The following is a 14,598-nucleotide window of genomic DNA, read 5'->3' as shown; positions in this document are numbered from 1 at the left end:
CCAGGGGGTCCCTTTTGGCCCCTACAACAAGTGCCCAGTTTAACAAACAATCGGCCGGAGCCTGAAACTGGTGCAGAAAGGTCCCATGTGGTCCACTACGTCTAGTGCCCAGTCTAACCAACAATAGGCCGGAGCCTGAAACTGGTGCCAGGGGGCCAACTGCGGCCCCCATGTCTAGTGCCCAGTCAAACAAAACGCCGGAGCCTGAACCTGGTGCCAGGGGGTCCCTTGTGGCCCCTAAAACTAGAACCCAGTCTAACAAACAATCGTCCGGAGTCTGAAACTGGTGCCAGGCGGTCCCATGTGGCCCCCGCGTCTAGTGCCCAGTCTAACAAACAATAGGCCGGAGCCTGAAACTGGTGCCAGGGGCTCCCTTGTGGCCCCTAAAACTAGTGCCCAGTCTAACAATCAATCGGCCGGAGACAGAAGCTGGTGCCAGGGGGTCCATTTTGGCCCCTACAAGTAGTGCCCAGTCTAACAAATAAAAGGCCGGAGCCTGAAACTGGTGCCAGGGGGTGACTTGTGGCCCCCGCGTCTAGTGCCCAGTCTAAAAAAATAAGGCTGGAGTATGAAACTGGTGCCAGGGGGTACCTTGTGGCCCCTAAAACTAGTGCCCAGTCTAACAATCAATCGGCCGGAGACAGAAGCTGGTGCCAGGGGGTCCCTTGTGGCCCCTACAACTAGTGCCCAGTCTAACAATCAATCGGCCGGAGCCTGAAACTGGTGCCAGGAGGTGACTTGTGGCCCCCGCGTCTAGTGCCCAGTCTAAAAAAATAAGGCTGGAGTATGAAACTGGTGCCAGGGGGAGACTTGTGGCCCCTACAACTACAGCCCAGTCTAACAAACAATAGGCCGGACCCTGAAACTGGTTCCAGGGGGGCCCTTGTGGCCCCTACAACTAGTGCCCAGTCTAACAAACAAAACGCCGGAGCCTGAACCTGGTGCCAGTAGGTCCCTTGTGGCCCCTAAAACTAGAACCCAGTCTAACAAACAATCGTCCGGAGCCTGAAACTGGTGCCAGGGTGTCCCTTGTGGCCCCCACGTCTAGTGCCCAGTCTAAAAAAATAAGGCTGGATTATGAAACTGGTGCCAGGGGGCCCCTTGTGGCCCCTACAACTAGTGCCCAGTCTAACAAACAGAGGCCGGAGCCTGAAACTGGTGCTAGGGGGACCCTTGCGGACACAACATTTAGTGCCCAGTCCAAAAAACAAAAGGGCGGTGCCTGAAACTGGTGCCAGGGGGTCCCTTATGGCCACTACAACTAGTGCCCAGTCTAACAAACAATCGGCCTGAGCCTGAAACTAGTGCCAGGGGGTCACCTGCGATCCACTTGTCTAGTGCCCAGTCCAAAAAACAAAAGGCTGGTGCCTGAAACTGGTGCCAGGGGGTCCCTTGTGGCCCCTACAGCTAGTGCCCAGTCTAACAAACAATCGTCCGGAGCCTGAAACTGGTGTTAGGGTGTCAACTAAGACCCCCACGTCTAGTGCCCAGTCTAATAAAAACAGGCCGGAGCCCCAAACTGGTGCCCAGGGGTCCCTTGCGGCCGTAATGTCTAGTGCCCAGTCTAACAAACAATAGACCGGAGCCTGAAACTGGTGCCAGGGGATCCCGTTTGGCCCCTACAACTAGTGCCCAGTCTAACAAACAAACGTCCCGAGACAGAAGCTGGTGCCAGGGGGTCCCTTGTGGCCCCTACAACTAGAGCCCAGTCTAACAAACAATAGGACGGAGCCTGAAACTGGTGCCAGGGGGTCCCTTGTGGCCCCTACAACTAGTGCCCAGTATAACAAACAAAAGGTCGGAGCCTGAAACTGGTGCCAGGGGGTCACCTGCGATCCCCTTGTCTAGTGACCAGTCCAAAAAATAAAAGGCTGGTGCCTGAATCTGGTGCCAGGGGGTCCCTTGTGGCACCTACAACTAGTGCCCAGTATAACAAACAAAAGGCCGGAGCCTGAAACTGGTGCCCAGGCGACCCTTGCGGACACAACATTTAGTGCCCAGTCCAAAAAACAAAGGGGCAGTGCCTGAAACTGGTGCCAGGGGATCCCTTATGGCCCCTACAACTAGTGCCCAGTCAAACAAACAATCGGCCTAAGCCTGAAACAAGTACCGGGGGTCACCTGCGATCCCCTTGTCTAGTGCCCAGTCCAAAAAACAAAAGGCTAGTGCCTAAAACTGGTGCCAGGGCGTCCCTTGTGGCCCCTACAACTAGTGCCCAGTCTAACAAACAATCGTCCAGAGCCTTAAACTGGTGTTAGGGTGTCAACTATGACCCCCACGTCTAGTGCCCAGTCTAATAAAAACAGGCTGGAGCCCCAAACTGGTGCCCAGGGGTCCCTTGTGGCCCCAACGTCTAGTGCCCAGTCTAACAAACAATAGGCCGGAGCCTGAAACTGGTGCCAGGGGGTCCCGTTTGGCCCCTACAACTAGTGGCAAGTCTAACAAACAAAAGGCCAGTGCCTGAAACTGGTGCCAGGTGGTCAACTGCGGCCCCCACAAGTAGTGCCCACTCTAACAACTGGCCTGAATACGAAACTGGTGCTAGGGGGTTACCTGTAACCCCCACGTCTAGTGCCTAATCTAGAAAACAAAAGGCTGTAGTCTGAAACTGGTGCCAGGGGGTTCCTTGTGGCCCCTACGTCTAGTGCCCAGTGTAACAAACAATCGCCCTGAGCCTGAAACTGGTGCATGGGGGTCCCTTATGGCCCCTACAACTAGTGCCCAGTTTAACAAACAATCGGCCTGAGCCTGAAAATAGTACCGGGGGTCACCTGCGATCCCCTTGCCTAGTGCCCAGTCCAAAAAACAAAAGGCTGGTGCCTGAAACTGGTGCCATGGGGTCCCTTGTGGCCCCTACAACTAGTGCCTAGTCTAACAAACAATCGTCCGGAGCCTGAAACTGGTGTTAGGGTGTCAACTACGACCCCCACGTCTAGTGCCCAGTCTAATAAAAACAGGCCGGAGCCCCAAACTGGTGCCCAGGGGTCCCTTGAGGCCCCAACGTCTAGTGACCAGTCTAACAAACAAAAGGCCAGTGCCTGAAACTGGTGCCAGGTGGTCAACTGCGGCACCCACAAGTAGTGCCCACTCTAACAACCGGCCTGAATACGAAACTGATGCTAGGGAGTTACCTGTAACCCCCACGTCTAGTGCCTAATCTAGAAAACAAAAGTCCGGAGTCTGAAACTGGTGCCAGGGGATCCCTTGTGGCCCCTACAACTAGAGCCCAGTCTAACAAACAATAGGTCGGAGCCTGAAACTGGTGCCAGGGGGTTCTTTGTGGCCCCTACAACTAGTGCCCAGTCTAACAAACAATCGGCCTGAGCCTGAAAATAGTGGCAGGGGGTCACCTGCGATCCCCTTGTCTAGTGACCAGTCCAAAAAATAAAAGGCCGGAGTCTGATACTGGTGCCAGGGGGTCCCTTGAGGCCCCTACGTGTAGTGCCCTGTGTAACAAACAATCGTCCGGAGCCCTAAACTGGTGTTAGGGTGTCAACTATGACCCCCACGTCTAGTGCCCAGTCTAATAAAAACAGGCCGGAGCCCCAAACTGGTGCCCAGGGGTCCCTTGCGGCCCCAACGTCTAGTGACCAGTCTAACAAACAAAAGGCCAGTGCCTGAAACTGGTGCCAGGTGGTCAACTGCGGCACCCACAAGTAGTGCGCACTCTAACAACCGGCCTGAATACGAAACTGGTGCTAGGGGGTTAACTGTAACCCCCACGTCTAGTGCCTAATCTAGAAAACAAAAGTCCGGAGTCTGAAACTGGTGCCAGGGGATCCCTTGTGGCCCCTACAACTAGTGCCCAGTCTAACAAACAATCGGCCTGAGCCTGAAAATAGTGGTAGGGGGTCACCTGCGATCCCCTTGTCTAGTGACCAGTCCAAAAAATAAAAGGCCGGAGTCTGAAACTGGTGCCAGGGGGTCCCTTGTGGCACCTACGTCTAGTGCCCAGTGTAACAAACAATCGCCCTGAACCTGAAACTGGTGCCACGGGGTCAACTACGACCCCCACGTCTAGTGCCCAGTCTAATAAAAACAGGCCGGAGCCCCAAACTGGTGCCCAGGGGTCCCTTGCGGCCCCATTGTCTAGTGCCCAGTCTAACAAACAATAGACCGGAGCCTGAAACTGGTGCCCGGGGGTCCCGTTTGGCGCCTACAACTAGTGCCCAGTCTAACAAACAATCGTCCGGAGACAGAAGCTGGTGCCAGGGGGTCCCTTTTGGCACCTACAACTAGTCCCAGTCTAACAAACAATAGGCCGGAGCCCCAAACTGGTGCCAGGTGGACCCTTGCGGCCACAACATTTAGTGCCCAGTCCAAAAAACAATAGACTGGTGCCTGAAACTGGTTCCAGGGGGTCCCTTGTGTCCCCTACAACTAGTGCCCAGTCTAACAAACAAATGGCCGGAGCCTGAAACTGGTGCCAGGGAGTCCCTTGTGGCCCCTACAACTAGTGCCCAGTCTAACAAACAATCGGCCTGAGCCTGGAACTAGTGCCAGGGGGTCACCTGCGATCCCCTTGTCTAGTGACCAGTCCAAAAAATGTAAGGCTGGTGCCTGAATCTGGTGCCAGGGGGTCCCTTGTGGCCCCTACAACTAGTGCCCAGTCTAACAAACAAAATGCCGGAGCCTGAAACTGGTGCCAGGGGGACCCTTGCGGACACAACATTTAGTGCCCAGTCCAAAAAACAAAGGGGCGGTGCCTGAAACTGGTGCCAGGGGGTCCATTATGGCCCCTACAACTAGTGCCCAGTCTAACAAACAATCGGCCTGAGCCTGAAACTAGTACCGGGTGTCACCTGCGATCCCCTTGTCTAGTGCCCAGTCCAAAAAACAAAAGGCTGGTGCCTGAAACTGGTGCCAGGGGGTCCCTTGTGGCCCCTACATCTAGTGCCCAGTCTAATAAACAATTGTCCGGAGCCTTAAACTGATGTTAGGGTGTCAACTATGACCCCCACGTCTAGTGCCCAGTCTAATAAAAATAGGCCGGAGCCCCAAACTGGTGCCCAGGGGTAACTTGCGGCCCCAACGTCTAGTGCCCAGTCTAACAAACAATAGGCCGGAGCCTGAAACTGGTGCCAGGGGTCCCGTTTGGCCCCTACAACTAGTGCCCAGTCTAACAAACAATCGGCCTGAGCCTGAATCTAGTACCGGTGATCACCTGTGATCCCCTTGTCTAGTGCCCAGTCCATAAAACAAAAGGCTAGTGCCTGAAACTGGTGCCAGGGGGTTAACTACGACCCCCACATCTAGTGCCCAGTCCGATAAAAACAGGCCGGAGCCCCAAACTGGTGCCCAGGGGTCCCTTGCGGCCCCATTGTCTAGTGCCCAGTCTAACAAACAATAGACCGAAGCCTGAAACTGGTGCCAGGGGGTCCCGTTTGGCGCCTACAACTAGTGCCCAGTCTAACAAACAATCGTCCGGAGACAGAAGCTGGTGCCAGGGGGTCCCTTGTGGCACCTACAACTAGTGCCCAGTCTAACAAACAATAGGCCGGAGCCCCAAACTGGTGCCAGGGGGACCCTTGCGGCCACAACATTTAGTGCCCAGTCCAAAAAACAATAGACTGGTGCCTGAAACTGGTTCCAGGGGGTCCCTTGTGGCCCCTACAACTAGTGCCCAGTCTAACAAACAAATGGCCGGAGACAGAAGCTGGTGCCAGGGGGTCCCTTGTGGCCCCTACAGCTAGAGCCCAGTCTTACAAACAATAGGCCGGAGCCTGAAACTGGTGCCAGGGAGTCCCTTGTGGCCCCTACAACTAGTGCCCAGTCTTAACAAACAATCGGCCTGAGCCTGGAACTAGTGCCAGGGGGTCACCTGCGATCCCCTTGTCTAGTGACCAGTCCAAAAAATTAAAGGCTGCTGCCTGAATCTGGTGCCAGGGGGTCCCTTGTGGCCCCTACAACTAGTGCCCAGTCTAACAAACAATCGGCCTGAGCCTGAAACTAGTACCGGGGGTCACCTGCGATCCCCTTGTCTAGTGCCCAGTCCAAAAAACAAAAGGCTGGTGCCTGAAACTTGTGCCAGGGGGTCCCTTGTGGCCCCTACAACTAGTGCCCAGTCTAACAAACAATTGTCCGGAGCCTTAAACTGGTGTTAGGGTGTCACCTACGACCCCAACGTCTAGTGCCTAGTCTAACAAACAATAGGCCGAAACATGAAACTGGTGCCAGGGGGTCCCGTTTGGCCCCTACAACTAGTGCCCAGTCTAACTAACAAACGGCCGGAGACAGAAGCTGGTGCCAGGGGGTCCCTTGTGGCCCCTACAGCTAGAGCCCAGTCTTACAAACAATAGGCCGGAGCCTGAAACTGGTGCCAGGGAGTCCCTTGTGGCCCCTACAACTAGTGCCCAGTCTTAACAAACAATCGGCCTGAGCCTGGAACTAGTGCCAGGGGGTCACCTGCGATCCCCTTGTCTAGTGACCAGTCCAAAAAATTAAAGGCTGCTGCCTGAATCTGGTGCCAGGGGGTCCCTTGTGGCCCCTACAACTAGTGCCCAGTCTAACAAACAATCGGCCTGAGCCTGAAACTAGTACCGGGTGTCACCTGCGATCCCCTTGTCTAGTGCCCAGTCCAAAAAACAAAAGGCTGGTGCCTGAAACTGGTGCCAGGGGGTCCCTTGTGGCCCCTACATCTAGTGCCCAGTCTAATAAACAATTGTCCGGAGCCTTAAACTGATGTTAGGGTGTCAACTATGACCCCCACGTCTAGTGCCCAGTCTAATAAAAATAGGCCGGAGCCCCAAACTGGTGCCCAGGGGTAACTTGCGGCCCCAACGTCTAGTGCCCAGTCTAACAAACAATAGGCCGGAGCCTGAAACTGGTGCCAGGGGTCCCGTTTGGCCCCTACAACTAGTGCCCAGTCTAACAAACAATCGGCCTGAGCCTGAATCTAGTACCGGTGATCACCTGTGATCCCCTTGTCTAGTGCCCAGTCCATAAAACAAAAGGCTAGTGCCTGAAACTGGTGCCAGGGGGTTAACTACGACCCCCACATCTAGTGCCCAGTCCGATAAAAACAGGCCGGAGCCCCAAACTGGTGCCCAGGGGTCCCTTGCGGCCCCATTGTCTAGTGCCCAGTCTAACAAACAATAGACCGAAGCCTGAAACTGGTGCCAGGGGGTCCCGTTTGGCGCCTACAACTAGTGCCCAGTCTAACAAACAATCGTCCGGAGACAGAAGCTGGTGCCAGGGGGTCCCTTGTGGCACCTACAACTAGTGCCCAGTCTAACAAACAATAGGCCGGAGCCCCAAACTGGTGCCAGGGGGACCCTTGCGGCCACAACATTTAGTGCCCAGTCCAAAAAACAATAGACTGGTGCCTGAAACTGGTTCCAGGGGGTCCCTTGTGGCCCCTACAACTAGTGCCCAGTCTAACAAACAAATGGCCGGAGACAGAAGCTGGTGCCAGGGGGTCCCTTGTGGCCCCTACAGCTAGAGCCCAGTCTTACAAACAATAGGCCGGAGCCTGAAACTGGTGCCAGGGAGTCCCTTGTGGCCCCTACAACTAGTGCCCAGTCTTAACAAACAATCGGCCTGAGCCTGGAACTAGTGCCAGGGGGTCACCTGCGATCCCCTTGTCTAGTGACCAGTCCAAAAAATTAAAGGCTGCTGCCTGAATCTGGTGCCAGGGGGTCCCTTGTGGCCCCTACAACTAGTGCCCAGTCTAACAAACAATCGGCCTGAGCCTGAAACTAGTACCGGGGGTCACCTGCGATCCCCTTGTCTAGTGCCCAGTCCAAAAAACAAAAGGCTGGTGCCTGAAACTTGTGCCAGGGGGTCCCTTGTGGCCCCTACAACTAGTGCCCAGTCTAACAAACAATTGTCCGGAGCCTTAAACTGGTGTTAGGGTGTCACCTACGACCCCAACGTCTAGTGCCTAGTCTAACAAACAATAGGCCGAAACATGAAACTGGTGCCAGGGGGTCCCGTTTGGCCCCTACAACTAGTGCCCAGTCTAACTAACAAACGGCCGGAGACAGAAGCTGGTGCCAGGGGGTCCCTTGTGGCCCCTACAACTAGAGCCCAGTCTAACAGACAATAGGCTGGAGCCTGAAACTGGTGCCAGGGGGTCCCTTGTGGCACCTACAACTAGTGCCCAGTCTAACAAACAATCGGCCTGAGCCTGAAACTAGTGCCAGGGGGTCACCTGAGATCCCCTTGTCTAGTGCCCAGTCCAAAAAACATAAGGCTGGTGCCTGAAACTGGTGCCCGGGGGTCCCTTGTGGCCTCTACAACTAGTGCCCAGTCTAACAAACAAAAGGCCGGAGCCTGAAACTGGTGCCAGGGGGACACTTGTGGACACAACATTTAGTGCCCAGTCCAAAAAACAAAGGGGCGGTGCCTGAAACTGGTGCCAGGGGGTTACGTTTGGCCCCTACAACTAGTGCCCAGTCTAACAAACAAAAGGCCAGTGCCTGAAACTGGTGCCAGGTGGTCAACTGCGGCCCCCACAAGTAGTGCCCACTCTAACAACCGGCCTGAATACGAAACTGGTGCTAGGGGGTTACCTGTAACACCCACGTCTAGTGCCTAATCTAGAAAACAAAAGGCCGGAGTCTGAAACTGGTGTCAGGGGGTCCCTTGTGGCCCCTACGTCTAGTGCCCAGTGTAACAAACAATTGCCCTGAGCCTGAAACTGGTGCCAGGGGGGTCCCTTGTGGCCCCTACAACTAGTGCCCAGTCTAACAAACAATCGGCCTGAGCCTGAAACTAGTACCGGGGGTCACCTGCGATCCCCTTGCCTAGTGCCCAGTCCAAAAAACAAAAGGCTGGTGCCTGAAACTGGTGCCAGGGGGTACCTAGTGGCCCCTACAACTAGTGCCCAGTCTAACAAACAATCGTCCGGAGCCTTAAACTGGTGTTAGGGTGTCAACTATGACCCCCACGTCTAGTGCCCAGTCTAATAAAAACAGGCCGGAGCCCCAAACTGGTGCCCAGGGGTCCCTTGCGGCCCAAACGTCTAGTGACCAGACTAACAAACAAAAGGCCAGTGCCTGAAACTGGTGCCAGGTGGTCAACTGCGGCACCCGCAAGTAGTGCCCACTCTAACAACCGGCCTGAATACGAAACTGGTGCTAGGGGGTTAACTGTAACCCCCACGTCTAGTGCCTAATCCTGAAAACAAAAGTCCGGAGTCTGAAACTGGTGCCAGGGTATCCCTTGTGGCCCCTTGTCTAGTGACCAGTCCAAAAAATAAAAGTCCGGAGTCTGAAACTGGTGCCAGGGGGTCCCTTGTGGCCCCTACGTCTAGTGCCCAGTGTAACAAACAATCGCCCTGAACCTGAAACTGGTGCCACGGGGTCAACTACGACCCCCACGTCTAGTGCCCAGTCTAATAAAAACAGGCCGGAGCCCCAAACTGGTGCCCAGGGGTCCCTTGCGGCCCCATTGTCTAGTGCCCAGTCTAACAAAGAATAGACCGGAGCCTGAAACCGGTGCCAGGGGGTCCCGTTTGGCGCCTACAACTAGTGCCCAGTCTAACAAACAATCGTCCGGAGACAGAAGCTGGTGCCAGGGGGTCCATCTTGGCACCTACAACTAGTGCCCAGTCTAACAAACAATAGGCCGTAGCTCCAAACTGGTGCCAGGGGGACCCTTGCGGCCACAACATTTAGTGCCCAGTCCAAAAAACAATAGACTGGTGCCTGAAACTGGTTCCAGGGGGTCCCTTGTGGCCCCTACAACTACTGCCCAATCTAACAAACAAATGGCCGGAGACAGAAGCTGGTGCCAGGGGGTCCCTTGTGGCCCCTACAGCTAGAGCCCAGTCTTACAAACAATAGGCCGGAGCCTGAAACTGGTGCCAGGGAGTCCCTTGTGGCCCCTACAACTAGTGCCCAGTCTAACAAACAATCGGCCTGAGCCTGAAACTAGTACTGGGGGTCACCTGCGATCCCCTTGTCTAGTGCCCAGTCCAAAAATCAAAATTCTGGTGCCTGAAACTGGTGCCAGGGGGTCCCTTGTGCCCCTACAACTAGTGCCCAGTCTAACAAACAATCGTCTGGAGCCTTAAACTGGTGTTAGGGTGTCAACTATGACCCCCACGTCTAGTGCCCAGTCTAATAAAAACAGGCCGGAGCCCCAAACTGGTGCCCAGGGGTCCCTTGCGGCCCCATTGTCTAGTGCCCAGTCTAACAAACAATAGGCCGGAGCCTGAAACTGGTGCCGGGGGTCCCGTTTGGCCCCTACAACTAGTGCCCAGTCTAACAAACAATCGGACTGAGCCTGAAACTAGTACCGGGGGTCACCTGCGATCCCCTTGTCTAGTGCCCAGTCCAAAAAACAAAAGGCTGGTGCCTGAAACTGGTGCCAGGGGGTCCCTTGTAGCCCCTACAACTAGTGCCCAGTCTAACAAAAATCGTCCGGAGCCTGAAACTGGTGTTAGGGTGTCAACTACGACCCCCACGTCTAGTGCCCAGTCCAAAAAACAAAAGGCTGGTGCCTGAAACTGGTGCCCAGGGGTCCCTTGCGGCCCCAACTTCTAGTGCCCAGTCTAACAAACAATAGGCCGGAGCCTAAAACTGGTTCCAGGGGGTCCCTTTGGCCCCTACAACTAGTGCCCAGTCTAACAAACAAAAGGCCAGTGCCTGAAACTGGTGCCAGGTGGTCAACTGCGGCCCCCACAAGTAGTGCCCACTCTAACAACCGGCCTGAATACGAAACTGGTGCTGGGGGGTTACCTGTAACCGCCACGTCTAGTGCCTAATCTAGAAAACAAAAGGCCGGAGTCTGAAACTGGTGCCAGGGGGTCCCTTGTGGCCCCTACGTCTAGTGCCCAGTGTAACAAACAATTGCCCTGAGCCTGAAACTGGTGCCAGGGAGTCCCTTGTGGCCCCTACAACTAGTGCCCAGTCTAACAAACAATCGGCCTGAGCCTGAAACTAGTGCCAGGGGGTCACCTGCGATCCCCTTGTCTAGTACCCAGTCCAAAAAACAAAAGGCTGGTGCCTGAAACTGGTGCCAGGGGGTCCCTTGTGGCCCCTACAGCTAGTGCCCAGTCTAACAAACAATTGTCCGGAGCCTGAAACTGGTGTTAGGGTGTCAACTACGACCCCCACGTCTAGTGCCCAGTCTAATAAAAACAGACCGGAGCCCCAAACTGGTGCCCAGGGGTCCCTTGCGGCCCCAACGTCTCGTGCCCAGTCTAACAAACAATAGACGCAGCCTGAAACTGGTGCCAGGGGATCCCATTTGGCCCCTACAACTAGTGCCCAGTCTAACAAACAAACGGCCGGAGACAGAAGCTGGTGCCATGGGTTCCCTTGTGACCCCTACAACTAGAGCCCAGTCTAACAAACAATATTCCGGAGCCAGAAACTGGTGCCAGGGGGTCCCTTGTGGCCCCTACAACTAATGCCCAGTCTAACAAACAATCGGCCTGATCCTGAAACTAGTGCCAGGGGGTCACCTGCGATCCCCTTGTCTAGTGTCCAGTCCAAAAAATAAAAGTCTGGTGCTAAAACTGGTGCCAGGGGGTCCCTTGTGGCCCCTACAACTAGTGCCCAGTCTAACAAACAATCGTTCGGAGTCTTAAACTGGTGTTAGGGTGTCAACTATGACCCCCACGTCTAGTGCCCAGTCTAATAAAAACAGGCCAGAGCCCCAAACTGGTGCCCAGGGGTCCATTGCGGCCCAAACGTCTAGTGCCCAGTCTAACAAACAATAGGCCGGAGCCTGAAACTGGTGCCAGGGGGTCCCGTTTGGCCCCTACAACTAGTGCCCAGTCTAACAAGCAAACGGCCGGAGACAGAAGCTGGTGCCATGGGTTCCCTTGTGACCCCTACAACTAGAGCCCAGTCTAACAAACAATATTCCGGAGCCAGAAACTGGTGCCAGGGGGTCCCTTGTGGCCCCTACAACTAGTGCCCAGTCTAACAAACAATCGGCCTGAGCCTGAAACTAGTGCCAGGGGGTCACCTATGATCCCCTTGTCTAGTGCCCAGTCTAAAAAATAAAAGGCTGGTGCATGAAACTGGTGCCAGGGGGTCCCTTGTGGCCGCTACAACTAGTGCCCAGTCTAACAAACAATCGTCCGGAGCCTTAAACTGGTGTTAGGGTGTCAACTATGACCCCCACGTCTAGTGCCCAGTCTAATAAAAACAGGCCGGAACCCCAAACTGGTGCCCAGGGGTCCCTTGCGGCCCCAACGTCTAGTGACCAGTCTAACAAACAAAAGGCCAGTGCCTGAAACTGGTGCCAGGTGGTCAACTGCGGCACCCACAAGTAGTGCCCACTCTAACAACCGGCCTGAATACGAAACTGGTGCTAGGGGGTTAACTGTAACCCCCACGTCTAGTGCCTAATCTAGAAAACAAAAGTCCGGAGTCTGAAACTGGTGCCAGGGGATCCCTTGTGGCCCCTACAACTAGAGCCCAGTCTAACAAACAATAGGACGGAGCCTGAAACTGGTGCCAGGGGGTCCCTTGTGGCCCCTACAACTAGTACCCAGTCTAACAAACAATCGGCCTGAGCCTGAAAATAGTGGTAGGGGGTCACCTGCGATCCCCTTGTCTAGTGACCAGTCCAAAAAATAAAAGGCCGGAGTCTGAAACTGGTGCCAGGGGGTCCCTTGTGGCCCCTATGTCTAGTGCCCAGTGTAACAAACAATCGCCCTGAACCTGAAACTGGTGCCACGGGGTCAACTACGACCCCCACGTCTAGTGCCCAGTCTAATAAAAACAGGCCGGAGCCCCAAACTGGTGCCCAGGGGTCCCTTGCGGCCCCATTGTCTAGTGCCCAGTCTAACAAATAATAGGCCGGAGCCTGAAACTGGTGCCGGGGGTCCCGTTTGGCCCCTACAACTAGTGCCCAGTCTAACAAACAATCGACCTGAGCCTGAAACTAGTACCGGGGGTCACCTGCGATCCCCTTGTCTAGTGCCCAGTCCAAAAAACAAAAGGCTGGTGCCTGAAACTGGTGCCAGGGGGTCCCTTGTGGCCCCTACAACTAGTGCCCAGTCTAACAAAAATCGTCCGGAGCCTGAAACTGGTGTTAGGGTGTCAACTACGACCCCCACGTCTAGTGCCCAGTCCAAAAAACAAAAGGCTGGTGCCTGAAACTGGTGCCCAGGGGTCCCTTGCGGCCCCAACTTCTAGTGCCCAATCTAACAAACAATAGGCCGGAGCCTAAAACTGGTGCCAGGGGGTCCCGTTTGGCCCCTACAACTAGTGCCCAGTCTAACAAACAAAAGGCCAGTGCCTGAAACTGGTGCCAGGTGGTCAACTGCGGCCCCCACAAGTAGTGCCCACTCTAACAACCGGCCTGAATACGAAACTGGAGCTAGGGGGTTACCTGTAACCGCCACGTCTAGTGCCTAATCTAGAAAACAAAATGCCGGAGTCTGAAACTAGTGCCAGGGGGTCCCTTGTGGCCCCTACATCTAGTGCCCAGTGTAACAAACAATTGCCCTGAGCCTGAAACTGGTGCCAGGGGGTCCCTTGTGGCCCCTACAACTAGTGCCCAGTCTAACAAACAATCGGCCTGAGCCTGAAACTAGTGCCAGGGGGTCACCTGCGATCCCCTTGTCTAGTGCGCAGTCCAAAAAACAAAAGGCTGGTGCCTGAAACTGGTGCCAGGGGGTCCCTTGTGGCCCCTACAGCTAGTGCCCAGTCTAACAAACAATTGTCCGGAGCCTGAAACTGGTGTTAGGGTGTCAACTACGACCCCCACGTCTAGTGCCCAGTCTAATAAAAACAGACCGGAGCCCCAAACTGGTGCCCAGGGGTCCCTTGCGGCCCCAACGTCTCGTGCCCAGTCTAACAAACAATAGACCGCAGCCTGAAACTGGTGCCAGGGGATCCCATTTGGCCCCTACAACTAGTGCCCAGTCTAACAAACAAACGGCCGGAGACAGAAGCTGGTGCCAGGGGGTCCCATTTGGCCCCTACAACTAGAGCCCAGTCTAACAAATAATGGACCGGTGCCTGAAACTGGTTCCAGGGGGTCCCTTGTGGCCCCTACAACTTGTGCCCAGTCTAACAAACAATCGGCCTGATCCTGAAACTAGTGCCAGGGGGTCACCTGCGATCCCCTTGTCTAGTGTCCAGTCCAAAAAATAAAAGACTGGTGCTGAAACTGGTGCCAGGAGGTCCCTTGTGGCCCCTACAACTAGTGCCCAGTCTAACAAACAATCGTTTGGAGTCTTAAACTGGTGTTAGGGTGTCAACTATGACACCCACGTCTAGTGCCCAGTCTAATAAAAACAGGCCAGAGCCCCAAACTGGTGCCCAGGGGTCCATTGCGGCCCAAACGTCTAGTGCCCAGTCTAACAAACAATAGGCCGGAGCCTGAAACTGGTGCCAGGGGGTCCCGTTTGGCCCCTACAACTAGTGCCCAGTCTAACAAACAAACGGCCGGAGACAGAAGCTGGTGCCATGGGTTCCCTTGTGACCCCTACAACTAGAGCCCAGTCTAACAAACAATATTCCGGAGCCAGAAACTGGTGCCAGGGGGTCCCTTGTGGCCCCTACAACTAGTGCCCAGTCTAACAAACAATCGGCCTGAGCCTGAAACTAGTGCCAGGGGGTCACCTATGATCCCCTTGTCTAGTGCCCAGTCTAAAAAATAAAAGGCTGGTGCATGAAACTGGTGCCA

Source organism: Pseudophryne corroboree, chromosome 10 (assembly GCF_028390025.1).
Source record: "Pseudophryne corroboree isolate aPseCor3 chromosome 10, aPseCor3.hap2, whole genome shotgun sequence".
Lineage (NCBI taxonomy): Eukaryota > Metazoa > Chordata > Amphibia > Anura > Myobatrachidae > Pseudophryne > Pseudophryne corroboree.
The sequence above is the reverse complement of the archived record's forward strand: the minus strand, read 5'-3'. Positions refer to the sequence as shown.